Source organism: Neofelis nebulosa, chromosome 3, assembly GCF_028018385.1.
Source record: "Neofelis nebulosa isolate mNeoNeb1 chromosome 3, mNeoNeb1.pri, whole genome shotgun sequence".
Lineage (NCBI taxonomy): Eukaryota > Metazoa > Chordata > Mammalia > Carnivora > Felidae > Neofelis > Neofelis nebulosa.
Window position 1 is genome coordinate 110,262,040 of NC_080784.1, and position 14,960 is coordinate 110,276,999.

Consider the following 14,960-nt stretch of genomic DNA (forward strand, 5'->3'; position numbering starts at 1 on the left):
GTGTGAGCACTAACTGGCAATAAAATGGTTAGGCACTGAGTATCTAGGGAGACAGAAGCCAGGAGCCATCATAATCTAAGACCCTATAACTAACCCCCCGATATGTATGTGTAAACACACATAATAAAAATGAAAAAGAAAAAACACTTTTTACCTCATGCTTCTACAAATGCTGTCTTTAATAGGTTTTCACATTTCTCTTACATCTAATTAATCTTTCACTAGGATCAGACCTATTGGTAAAAAAAAAAAATCATCAGTTTTAGGATCGCTTTTACAAATAATTCAGCTTCACATGGGAGTCACTCAGCCTCATTGTATGAAAGTGTAAAGTATCTGCTTCTTAGCAGTTATCTGGGAAAATGCTACCTCCCATTTTCTTGGTTCTTTATGCATTACATTATATTGACCCGCACAATCAATAACCTGGCTGCAGAGAGCAGATCACATAGACCCCTGCTAAGCAGTTGGTAGAGAAATAGCATCATCGTTAATGAGAAATCACTGTGAACCAGAGTTGTTACCATCCCCTTTTTCTCCCCAAGGTTCTATGTTTCTTCTTATTCCATAATTCATGTTACATGCCTCTCTGTGTCTATACAGTCAGGAAGTCATCCAACACATGTTTATCGGGTATCTACTGTGTATAAGGCAAAGCTAGTTGCTCTAGCAAATGCAAAGAATGAAACACAGTATGTTCTCCCAAAGTCAGCAGGGTTTCCTTGCTATTCTTATTCACTAGCATATATTTGAAAACGTGCTTTACAACTGACTGCTAGAGTAATTCATACTTTAGTCTGATGATTTATTCAGGAACTCTTCACCATTTGTGTTTTTGTTGAACTACACATTCTAATTCTTTTGCCCCTCTGATAAGTTGCTTGACCATCTTTATGTTTGGTGTATAAGTTAGATAGACAGATAAATAGATAAAGACATAATTATCGTAGTGTATAGCATCATACCAAGTAGCTGCTGAATATCATAAAGGCCAAGCATTGCGTCCCATAAATGGCATTCTTCAAAAGTGCTCACGTACTTATAAAATTGGTAAATCATTGATAGTAAATCAATTCTTTTCTCACACATGTTTATTTATGAGATATCTATAATTCATGGTACAGTAACAATACAAAGTAGCCAACTTAACAAAAGTTGCAAACAGCTAACATACAATAAATGAGTCTGTGGGGAATATGCTTAGGAATTCCTTGAGCTTGCACCCATGGGTTAACAAGGCATAAAGAATTAGAAAGCCATAGGATGTACACACCCAAGTTTGGGTAAACAAGATTAGGTAAATAAGGTTAGGTAAAGGGAGCAAAGGCCCCCAGTATAGGACAAAAGTATAGGAATAGGAAATCTCAGAATGAAAACATCCAAGATGAAGTAAACAAGATTAGATATTCAGGGTGGAAATGCCCCTGAGGTTAGTACAATAGCAGAAAGCTGCTCTCACAGGAAGGAAGGACCAAAATAGGTAAACAGGTAAACAGGGCTATAGACCACAGCAGGGTGAAGTTGCCCAGAGTGGAGCTAATTAGCAAAATAAAGGTGCCTTGTTGACCCTAAGGTAGTGTGCTCTGTCTTTCTTGTCCCCTAGACCAGTTCAGATAAACAAAGGTGACACCTCATGTTTGCTATAAACAACCTCCCACCCAGCACATGAATTTTATTTTGTATTGACCCAAACCCCTAATACCACCTATCTTCAAAACCCCCTTTTCCCCACACCCATGAATTAATGTTCACAGTTTCATTGTCTCTTTGTGCACACCCATCACACTTGTAAGCCTTCTGATCCTAATAAAAATGGAGCAAGGACCCTTACTCAGGGCTCTTGCCTTCTCCCGGACATTAGCTTCTCTTGCATTCTCAATCCTGCATCCCACTCTCTTGCTGGACAAGAGAGAACTCCAGACCCGGAGTCTATGACATGAGTCAACAGCCCCAAGAGCCAAACTTTCTTTTCCTTTAGAGGAAGGAAAGTTTTCTTTAGATGAAAGATTTGTATCTCTTAATATTGTGTGAGGTTTTTTTAAATCAAGAATTGTATTTATTGATATTGTTTCAATATCAGTGATGCTGTTCATTTTGTTAAGGAGTAACTATAATCAAAGATACACCAGCTCCAATATGATTTGGTCTACTCGATGATTCTAAATATTGATGAAATATCTGTTAAATATGAAATACTACCTCAGTTGATTGGTGGTATAAATGAAAATTAGACACAGAAAATAGAACCATTTCTTAGAGACCTATGTCATTTTAAACACATGAGACCCTAAGTATACACAAAACATTTGAATGGGCTGACAATTTTGAATAACATCATAGAGGTAAATTCCTAGATAGTTCTTAACAAATGATAGAATTAATCAAAAAAGGCTTCAGAGGGGCGCCTGGGTGGCGCAGTCAGTTAAGCGTCCGACTTCAGCCAGGTCATGATCTCGCGGTCTGTGAGTTCCAGCCCCGCGTCAGGCTCTGGGCTGATGGCTCGGAGCCTGGAGCCTGTTTCCGATTCTGTGTCTCCCTCTCTCTCTGCCCCTCCCCCGTTCATGCTCTGTCTCTCTCTGTCCCAAAAATAAATAAAAAACGTTGAAAAAAAATTAAAAAAAAAAAAAAAGGCTTCGGAGAGTTCACAAATTTGTTGTAATTACTGTTGTAATTTACATGTTTAGCAATTTTAATATGTTATCAAAATAGCTTATCATAAAAATACTTACTTTTAATTTTTTTTAAAGTTTATTTTGAGAGAAACAGAGGCAGAGAGAGAGGAGAGAGAGAATCCCAAGAAGGCTCCACACCATCAGCACAGAGCCCTGATGCAGGGCTCGATCCCATGAACTGTGAGGTCATGACCTGACCCAAAATAAAGAGTTGTTAAGAATCAGATGCTCAGCTCATGCCAACTAAGCCACCCAGCACCCGTCATAAAAGTATTTAAATAACATTGAAGAGTACATATTTACTAAAAGACTTCCATTTTATCAAGCAAATTATATTATATGTGGTTTCTTTTGACTGAAAAATAAAGTTGCATGCATTTCTCATTAACTAAAGTGCCATATTTTCTCAAATATGTTTAAGAAGGAAAACAAGGAGTAGAAAGCAGATGAGCAGTTAAGTTCAAAAAAGAATTGTTCATGTATGTGAGATTTTGAGAACAGCTGACTTATTAAAGAAATCTGATCAGTTTGCCAGTCATAAACTGTGTCTATGAGACTACAAATGGTTAAGTAGAGATAAAGTGCATAATACTTTCTGAGTCCCTTTCCCTAGTGGTTATCTCTTCTCTCCATATTCATATTTATGATGACAAACAGAGCAGCTGTGAGCATTATCATCATGTTCTTTATACAATATGAATTTAGTTTTACAAAATACATATAAGCATAACCAGCACTAATTAAATGTTTTGTGGCCCACCCTTCACAACCCTACAGAGTTAAGATAGATTAGTATAATGTGTCTGTCATTGTTATACATTCTCAAAATCCAGGTACCCTTTTGTGTTTCTAAGCATGTCTTATTTAGTGTATTTCATTTTTAAAAAGTAAATCGACTGTTATTTTTCCCAAGATTTTTAGTTCACACTTTTTTGTTACTACAAATAAAAATAAAACATGAATAATGATAATCTTCACATCTATTTAATTTCTTTTGGTTCTTTATGTAAATTTTCATTAGCACCAACTGCCATATATGTGCAACGTTTTGTCACCTAATTAAAAAGTGCAATATGAATATCTATCAATGGACAGCATAGTAAGTAAAACACAGAATGTGTCTGTGCTTCCTTCACTGGAAACTGATTCTTCCAAAGCTGTTAAATGTGAGAATATATGCTGAGGACACATATAGAACTCTGTCCCTAGAGTTTATCTTCCTCACGTTAGTCTCTAGTGTGTAAGATTCTTAAAAGGATTCTCACGGGTTCCTATTTATTCATGTCCCTTTTTGTTTTGGTAGAATAATCACTCTGAAGCAAGGAAGAATAGGATTTCCTTTTTTTTTTTTTTTCCCTTTTAACTCTCATTATAAAAACCAAAACCACAACATGGAGGCATTTAGAAGGTCAGATTCTTGCACATTCACTAATCGATGCTTTTAAGCTCTCAAGCTGTCAGGATAGCTCAGCCTCAATCTTCACGCAGTCACTCCAGACTCTCACTATCAACAAACATGCCAAGCGTGATGTGGATTCCTGCTTGCCCGTGTGGCCAAGGGAATGCTCAAAGAGCTTTCTCTCTCTCCATGCCAGTAGCTCCAGGATTAAAAAAGTAGAAAGTAAATCACAAGGTGCTAACCTTAAGAGTTAGCACCTTTGTTGATTCTAGCTGTGAAATCCTCCAACTCCAGCTTAGAAATGATGAGATTTTAACAACTGTGACATAAACAAATCACAAGGTCTAGCGACATACACACTGTAGATTCTATTATTATGTGTCTGTTGAAGGAATAAATGAATTCTGACACAAAGAATTATAGATTGTAAGCGCAGAATAAGAAGTGAGGGATGTCCAGCCCAACCTATTCATTTTAGAGAAGAAATGGGTGACACCTAGTGAGATGAAATATCTTGTTCTGAGTCACTTGGATTATTAGGGACAAGTCAGGAGTAAAGCTCAGGTTTTCTTATTCCTACTGCAGTGTAGTTCCAATCACAGCAAAATGGTAGTTTTACGTTTAAAAAAATAAATCTACTTCTGTCATCGACTCCCTCTGTAGGATGGAATTTCAGGTATGCCTTGTTACTTTAGAAGAATCTGGTGGTGTCTTCGGTGTGAATTTATTTGACCTATAGTTTTTTAAAAACTTTTTTTCATGTTCATTCATTTTTGAGAGAGAGAGACAGAGCATGAGCTGGGGAGAGACAGAGAGAGAGAGAGGGAGACACAGAATCTGAAGCAGACTCCAGGTTCTGAGCAGTCAGCACAGAGCCCGACGCGGGTCTTGAATTCACGAACCGTGAGACCATGACCTGAGCCGAAGTCAGACGCTTAACCGACTGAGCCACCCAGGTGTCCCTTGACCTATACTTTTGAAGTACCTACATAATAGAAAGGTCTTTGCTTTCATAGAACTTACAAACCATAATAGCTCCTGGTTATGTGAACAAAATGACATTAAAATTTGTTTTCATATTAATTCCTCTCTTTTCCACTTTATACCTTGTTTATGACTCTATTACTGCACTTACCATATGGTATTGCAGACACTTACGTCTGTCATATGCCAGCTCATGCAAACCTGAAGGAGTTGAGACTATGTTTATTCATGTTTGTAACCTAGAACCCAGCATAGTACCATAACCACTGTCATTAAAATCTCATGAATGAATAAGCAAAGGCAGAGGTGTGTGCATGTGCACAAAGAACAATAAAATAAACATTTGTTTCTTAGAAAATAGTAGGAATCCAATAAGAAATAACCTTGGGAAGCACATACAAGTCAGTTGGGAAACCTTTGAAGGCTATCAGAGTAATCTGAGTCTCATAGGCAACAAGGAGCAATTCTCTGCAGGTTCTGAAGATGAAAGTAAAGTAATTAAAAAAAATTGGACAATAAAGATTATACCAGAAGTTTTTTTCCAGGACAGGTAAGAACAGGGAGGAACTGAAGTTGAGACAATAACGTAGCCATGAAAAAGGGAAACTTCTTGGTGGTGAAAAGAGTGAGACCTCTCATGAAATGGTAGAAATTGTTTGTGAGTGAGACACCGAGGTTAAAGGAAAACTGATCTGCAACATCTGGGGAAATAAGAACTCTATAATTTCATGTTTTTCATTTGTAATTATTCATCTTTTAGCCTTTCCCGTGAAATAGCCAGAATAATTTTTCATCACTTCATAGATGGCACGCATAATAGAGGCACAGACATCATCATCTTATTTTTCTGTATTTTTTTCCTAATCACACTTTGAATTTATGTATTTGTTACACTTATTTTCCTAACTCAGACTAGTATTTAAACCTCTCAGGAGTGTTTCCCAAATATGTGGGAAATTCCTCATGAGTTTAATTTTTAACTTACAATGAAGCACTTCCCTATTTGGTTATACAAGGCTGCCAGACATTCTGACATCCAGAAATGGTAACATAAGTCATGGACTTTCCTTTTCTGTCAATTAGTTGCAAACATGACTTGTCAAGTGTCAAATTCCCCACACAAATAACTTACTGAGGTTTGGTAATAGAAAAACTACTTGAAGATAGTGCCATAAAATAAAATAAAAAGTTATAACACTTTCATCCTTTCTGAATCAAAATCATCATAAAACATAGATGTTCAGCATATAATCCAAGTATAACAACAACGAAGCCCTGAATTTGTGTGTGTGTGTGTGTGCCCTAAAGATATGCCTGATAACTTAAAAGGCATACTGTGAGTGAATATGCTATATTATATCAACCTATTAATAGGAGTTTAAAAATAGTTTTTTATTGAGTTGGCTATCTAGATTCTCTAACAAGATATTCATAAAACCATAAACAATAATATAAGATACTGTATGTAGGAATGTGCATCTGTTTAAATATACTCAGAGCTTCAGAGTAAAGCTATCATCTCCTGGGGTCAATTTTACTATGAAAATATTTTGTGGTAAATGCCAACAGTATCAATTTATTTAAATAAACATGGATATAATATGGTGATGAGTGCATAGATGTTTAGGGTAAATCAGAGGTTCTTTCTGCTTAAAACAGCTCTGATGGAGCTGTTACCCCAGACCCACACAGAACCAAAAGCCCTTTTCCATCCACTCCCACTCTCAGAAGTGGGCATTTATTCTCCTCTATATTCAGACTACTTTGGGAGGAAAGCTGGAGTAAGAGTCAGACCATTAAGTGCTACGGGAGTTGTGTGGAGAGAGCATTCATTATAACTCAGTGCACTCGGAAAAGAAAGGCTTTTCCAAGGAATTGATGGACTAGCTGCATTTTACATAGTGTGCAGGTAGAATCAAGCTTTGTGAAGATGGTGTGTGTCTTAGAGTTTCTCCATAAGGATTTGCTGATTGAAGCACTGAGAATAAACATCCATAGCCTATTAAAATTACTCATCAGTGTATGTGGGTTGCATTAGGCTTAAATGACATCAAGAGACAAAAAAATTGGAAGTCACCAGCCTGTATAAAACAGATTGGAAAAGGATTTTGTTTAAAGACATGTACATGGAGAAACTCAATAAACAGAAGAACTTTTAAAACAACACAACCAAGTAGGGACGAATAAGAAGAATTAAAAAAAACCCACAAATACACCTTGCATAGCATTCTCCTTTAAACAGTGAGGTCAGAACAGCAGAAGGCAAGCAGAAAGGAAATGAAGAGAAAGCCAATAATCTCTGAAACGTTTGTAATTAACAAAATAATCTCGCCATGAGCACTGGGCGTTTTTAAGGCTTTAGCTATTAAAGTCTAGATATGTCCCAGTTATCTGGAATAGGCACATGACTTGAGAGTGGATAATCAATCTCACTGATAATTCCACAGTGTCCTTGTCAGTGAAGGATGTGGAGAAGCAATGAGCAAAGCAGATTTTTAGTAAAGGCAACGTTATTCCAACTACATCTAATGAGAACAGAAGTTATTTTCATGTATTCTATAAAACTATGAACTTCAGGATAAGGTAAGCAGTGTGATTTTTCTAAAAATACATGTTTTTAGCTTGATTATGAATTTGAAATTCTTACTTAATTGGAGAGGAAAAAGCTGGGTGCTAATACCGTTCTCAGTAACACAATTTCATCAGAATTTACTCCCCTTTCTAAGTCCGGCCCATCACCTCAGGGAATCTTCTCTCTACCTCTCTTATATCTTCTTAAAAGTAAATCTGCCTCACCTCATCGTGTATTCCATGTGCAAAGCCACCTGCATCCTCTTTACCTGTGTGAGAGCTGAGTTACATGCATTTTTACTAGACTGGCACTGTAACCATGAGCTGCCTAAAGCAATTTTAACTGAATATTTTTTTTTAAGTTTCAATATATCTATAGTTCTAGATACTTAAAAGAGTAAACTACTGTTTATGGCAGTTTCAGATATGCAGAGAACAATCAGGTTAGAGAAGGAAAAGGGATATAATTGCTTTGTAATTTTCTGACTTTTGAAATTAAGACAATAGCAATGGAACAAAGTATGAAAGTACAAGGAAATGCTTTGCTTTTTCTTGGGAAGACCCTTTCACCTTCATAATCACTCCTACAAACTCTCTCTGTCTCCCTCTTTCTTTATGTCTCTCTCTTACACACGCACATACACACACACACACACACACACACACACACACTATTTAACTTCAGAGACAACACCAGCTTTGAATTCTAGATTTGAAACTAACTTGCTGTGTGACCTTCAGCAAGACCTAAATAAAACACCTTGCATCTCAGGCTCCTCAGGTGTAAAGAAGGGATAATGATATCTGTCTTGCCAGGTTGCTTTGAGGATTAGAAATAATCTATGTCAAGCAAGTGCCTGGAATATAGAAGGTGATCAATAAAGGTTAGATATTATGTTAGCTGTTATTCAAATATTCAGGCAATAGAAGAAAAATCAGAGTAGGAAAAGTCTAAACAAACATTTTCAGAATATAAAAATAGGAAATGCAAACATCCTGTTTACAGACTTGTGATTAACAGACACAAGGGGAAACATGCAGGAAAAGAGGTGAAGGAAGAAATAATGGACATCTGGAAAGTCTGAAAATAGCATAACTTACAAGGGATGCAGTTATAAAAACAGGCAATCTGCCTAGATTGAGGTGTACAAATGCCACCAACTGTAAAATACGTATAGGAAAAACAGGAGTAGTGTCAATTGAATTGTTAGTCATAAAAGCACTTGGAGCAGAAAGCACTGTAACAGCATCCAGGAATTTTATTTGATAGTTTATTTTTGTTGGTATAATTTCTTGGGAAAGTACAACTAGAAATAATTAGTGTCTTTGTCTACTAAAACAAGCATGTTTATTCATGTTCTGTGTGACAAAGAAAACTCTTTTCAAGTGTTATATTGAATTTGCCCACTTCACAGGTTTTGCGTGCAAAAATTTGAATGGCAGAGACAAGGTGTACTGCAATAAAGAAAATAAGTGGCCTAGTTGAACATAGGGAACCAGAAGATCCCACAAAAGACACTTCCAGCAGTGGCGCTGAATGATTGATCAGTTTGCTTGTCTACTTTTGCTAAGAATATGGAAACCATTTGAGCAGATGAATTAAACACCCAATCTGAGATTTGTTCTTCGTTGAGATGTGTGTGGGGAAACTTGATAAGTGTAGGTCATGAGAACTGCTTTCCTATCGTTTAACGTATAAAATAGAATTGAGAAATAAATTCTTTACAAACAAAGCAGTTAATATGAGGAAAACGTTCAAGGTATAAAGCTTTGGCTTAAGGAAATAACAAACACTAGCTTCTGGAGCACTATGAAAGACATCATTGGAGATTGCAGATGCTTTTTGGTCATAGTTTTGGAAGTAAAATGTCTACACAGTTCATATTACATTAGTTTTCAAACGTAGCAAAATCTGTCTATGCCTATTACTATAGATTTACTGTGCCTGTCTTAAGTCAGTTACTCATTCAGTCCTTTTTTTATCAAACACTTTTTATGTATTAGATTGTAGCAGTCAAGAAGACAAACATGGGTTTTTGCTTCAGAGAACTCACATTCTAGTTGAGATAGAATTACAAATATAAATGCATTATATATATGTAATTTAAAATTACTATAAACAAATACTTGAATAGAATAATTTCAGGTACAGTGAAAGAAATGTGACCAGAAGCTACCATAGAGAGACAGGATTGGGAGGAGGTGCTTTGGCTATGGTCATCAGGGAAGACCTCTTACATGGGGTCATATTTTAGTTGTGACCTGAGTGATGGCAAGTGCTAAAACAATAAACTGGATGAGTTGTAGGAGCCAGACAGAAAGCATATTCAAAAATAAATTGTGTTGGGATTATATAGGGGTCTTTGGGTCTCACAGAGCAATCTATATTCTCAAGTTTTCCTGAAGAAACTCCCAAGCTATTTCCCTATCAAGTAAGTCGTACATCTCAGAAACCTAGTCATCGAACCATGAATTTGTGCTGAGAAGAGACAACCACCTTAGGTGCTAGGGTTCAGACAGTAGACCAGGAAGTCTGCTTTAAGGAAGGATATCTATACTAAACCAGTCTATCAGCAATAGTAATTTCTTTCTGCTGCTTCAACTGACTGACTCATCTAAACAAAGGTAGGGGGGGAAAGCTAACATTGGATCACATAATAATCACTCTCTTTTATAGAGCACAATTTGCATTTAAATATATTAGCTCTTTTAACACTCTCACTAACCATGTGAAGTAGATACCATCAATCATTATTTTTTGGGTAAGGAAACTGAGACTCAGAGAATTTAGGAAAATTCCATAAGACACATGCAGTCTTCCTCCTGAGCTCACACTCTTTTAACAACTGGGCTATGCCACCCCTCTAAAATAAGGAAGTTTTATGGGACATATTAGCTGACACTAGAATAATTGGTGAAATTTTTAATATGGATTGGTTTTAAAAAAAAGAGCATTGCACAGAAAAATAAATTGTTCAAATAAGTTTGGAAGAATCAGGTACAGACATGAGTATATCTATAATAGTGAATACAGTATAACTGAAACATGAGGTCGGTTTTGGCAGTTTTTAAATTGAACTGTAGTTGACACAATGTTACACAAGGTCTACAACATACTGATTCCAGAAGTCTATACATTATGCTAAGGTCACCACAAGTGTAGCCACTGTCCTCATACAACACTGTGACAATACCATTGACTATATTCTCTATGATGTACCTTTTATTCCCGTGACTCTGTACTAGAAGTCTGTACTTCTCACCACCTTTCACACATTTTTCCCATTGCCCCAGCCGTCTGCCCTCTGGTAACCTTCAGTTCATTCTCTATTTATGGGTCTGTTTCTGCATTTTTATTTGTTCATTTTATTTTTTAGATTCCATATATAAGCAAAATCATATGGCATTTGTCTTCCTCTGTCTGACTTACTTCACTTAGCAAAATACCCTCTAGGTCCATCCATGTAGTCACAAATGTCAAGATCTCATTCTCTTTTATGTTTTGGTAATGCTCTGTTGTATGTATATGCCACATATTCTCTATTTATTCAACTATAGATGGACTTTTAGGTTACTTCCATATCTTGACTACTGTAAATAATGCTGCAATAAACATATAGAGGTGCATATATCTTTTTGAATTAGTATTTTTATTTTCTTTGGGTAAATACCCAGTAGAGTTCTTGGATCATATGGTATTTCTATTCTTACTTTTTTGAGGTATCTCCGTACTGTTTTCCATGATGGCTGTACCAGTTTACATCCCTGCCAACAGTGCAAGAGGGTTCCTTTTTCTCCACATCCTCACCAATACTTGTTATTTCTTGTCTTTGATTCCAGCCATTCTGGCAGGTGTAAGATGATACCTCATTGTGGTTTGATTTGCATTTCATTGATGATTAGTGATGTTGAGCATCTTTTTCATTTGTCTGTTGGCCACCTGCTTGTCTTTTTTAGAAAACTGTTCAGGCCCTTTGCCCATTTTTTAATTGGATTTATTTCAGTGTTGAGTTGTAAAAGTTTTTATATATTTTGGATATTAACCCATTGTCTGATATATTATTTGCATATATCTCCTCCCCTTTTTATTTTGTTGGTGGTTTCCTTTGCTATAGAAAAGATTTTATTTTGGTGTTGTCCCAATAATTTATTTTTGCTTTTGTTTCCCTTGCCTGAGGAGATATATCTAGAAAAATGTTACTAAGGCCTATTTAAAAGATATTACTGCCTGTTTGCTTGTTTTATTCTAGGAATTTTATGGTTTCAGGGCTCACACTTAGGTTCTTAATTCATTTTGAGTTTATTTTTGTGTATGGTGTTGGCGATTGTTAATTCAGAGCAGTGCTACTCAAAGTGTGGTCCATGAAAGGGCTTGAATTGCTTTTTGCTGATTTTCCATGAGACAAGAACGTTGTGAAACTTATAAACCAACTATATCACTGAACACGCTGGCTGCTTCAGCTGGAATTTTGTTTTTGCTTGTAGCAGGATGTTCTTATTGCAGTAAGCAGTACAATAATTCACATTCTGACTCAAGTTCCTTATCTTCTCATAGACAAGTGCTTTGAAACACATTAAGTTAGAGTATAGGCAATGTTGCTATAATGATTACATTCCAAACAATAAATTGACTAAATAAAACAGATATATATATCTCACTCATGCAACTGTCTAAAAATGCACAGGATATTTAGGGCATTAGATAGCTCTATTCCACATAGAGGGTCATCCGGGGCCCCAGGTTGGCAACTGTTCAATGTCTCTGAGTCCAAGGCACATGTTGCAATTGTAACTATTTTACAGCTGACAGTCATTAGGAAAGGGAAAATCCAGGGAGAGTGGTTTTACCCTTAAGAAGATACTTTACATTATTTTGGCATACTTTCCTTTGGACTGAAATGATTCAGATGAAGAAAGCTTGATTCAAAAGAGATTGTGAAATATAGTCTCTGGCTGAAACCTATAGACTATGCAAAATAAAGGAATGTTCCATAACTGAAAGAATAAAAGGAAACCAAATAGTCTACTCTTCTCTGCCATAGTGAAAATTATGGTTATGGAATTAAACTGAAGCTAGACTATTAAGGATTTGAGATTGAATACTAATTGAATAAAAAGATGGCATAAATTAAAGACACTGGTAAAAATAAAATAAAATTTAAGTTATTGTGCAAAATGAGTAAAAAAATGTGAAGTTTATTGGCTTGTAATTAACTCATTTCATCACCGTTTCTACAGATGAATTCATACAAAACCCCACAAAGTATACCCTAACTTTTTCCAAGGCGAAATCTCACAAAGTACAGTTGTCTTTATATATTATTTGTCTTTTTACTTTGCACTGCATTCATGTTACATCGAAGCTGGGGATGGAAAGTTAATTGGAATAAAATCTGAGATACGAAATTTGGCTTCAAATTATTTATTGAAGAGATACTCTCAGAGAAAAGTCTCTTTAACAAATGGTGCTGCGAAAACTGGACAGTAACATGCAGAAGAATGAAACTAGACCACTTTCTTACACCATTCACAAAAACAAACTCAAAATGGATAAAGGACCTGAATGTGAGACAGGAAACCATCAAAACCCTAGAGGAGAAAGCAGGAAAAAACTTCTCTGACCTCAGTCGCATAAATTTCTTACTTGACACATCCCCAAAGGCAAGGGAATTAAAAGCAAAAATGAACTATTGGGACCTCATGAAGATAAAAATCTTCTGCACTGCAAAGGAAACAATCAACAAAACTAAAAGGCAATTTACCGAATGGGAAAAGATATTTGCAAATGACATATCGGACAAAGGGCTAGTATCCAAAATCTATAAAGAACTCACCAGACTCGACACCCAAAAACCAAATAATCCAGTGAAGAAATGGGCAGAAAACATGAATAGACACTTCTCTAAAGAAGACATCCAGATGGCCAACAGGCACATGAAAAGATGCTCAACATCACTCCTCATCAGAGAAATACAAATCAAAACCACACTGAGATATATCACCTCATGACAGAGTGGCTAAAATGAACAAATCAGGAGACTACAGATGTTGGAGAAGACATGGAGAAATGGGAACCCTCTTGCACTGTTGGTGGGAATGCAAACTGGTACAGCCACTCTGGAAAACAGTGTGGAGATTCCTCAAAAAATTAAAAATAGATCTACCTTATGACCCAGCAATAGCACTGCTAGGAATTTACCCAAGGGATACAGGAGTGCTGATGCATAGGGGTACTTGTACCCCAATGTTGATATCAGCACTTTCAAAAATACCCAAATTATGGAAAGAGCCTAAATGTCCATCAACTGATGAATGGATAAAGAAATTGTGGTTTATATACACAATGGAATACTACTTGGCAATGAGAAAGAATGGAGTATGGCCTTTTGTAGCAATATGGATGGACCTGGAGAGTGTTATGCTAAGTGAAATAAGTCATACAGAGAAAGACAGATACCATATGTTTTCACTCTTATGTGGATCCTGAGAAACTTAACAGAAGACCATGGAGGAGGGGGAGGGGAAAAAAACTTAGACAGGGAGGGAGGAAAACCATAAGAGACTCTTAAAAACTGAGAACAATCTGAGGGTTGATGGGGGGTGGGAGGGAGGGGAGGATGGGTGATGGGTATTGAGGAGGGCACCTGTTGGGATGAGCACTGGGTGTTGTATGGAAACCAATTTGACAATAAATTTCATATTAAAAAAAAAGAGAAAAACCTATAAGGGAAAAAGTAAAACAGGAAAGAGAAGAGGATACAGCCTATGTGACTAGAGAAGGCAAATCCATACTCTGAATATGTGTCAGTATGGGTCAGGATGAATCACTGCCCTTTTCAAAGTAAAAGTGTCCAAAATAATCAATTGTCTATTAAGTGGTAGGATAGTCAATTTCTGGGATACAGAACTGTTCTCTGTTACTGGCAGGTCAGATACTCAACAGTGGCTGTAACTAGAGCAGACTTGGGAGAAGGAAGCTTATGAATGGCTTCCATCTTGATACCGTAGGTACTCCATTCACAAACCCATTGCTCCAGCAAAGGGCTGGCTAAGAACAGAGCTTAGGTGACATGTGGGAATGTTGGGAACTGGCTGAATCATTCTGTCCACTTGGTTGTTTACACTTCTACCTTGAATATCTTTGGTGTACATTAATGCGCAGTACAAAGATCATCAAACTTTTTGGTCACTACCATGAGTCCATCAACATGTCTTTACCCTAGAACTTATTAGCCCTAATACTCCCATATCACTCCTTTCAGTCCCTTGGGTAACCTATTCACCACTGCCCATTCATCTGTTCTATCCTTATATTGCCCTACTAGTCTATCCAC

At 36.6% G+C, this 14,960-nt stretch overlaps 1 protein-coding gene across 5 annotated transcripts in view; it reads left to right on the plus strand.

The window, feature by feature from the left end:
* The window catches only part of LOC131507164 (bifunctional heparan sulfate N-deacetylase/N-sulfotransferase 4), a 428,637-nt gene that overhangs the window by 381,475 nt on the left and 32,202 nt on the right, over positions 1-14,960 (plus strand). The window lies entirely within an intron of this gene.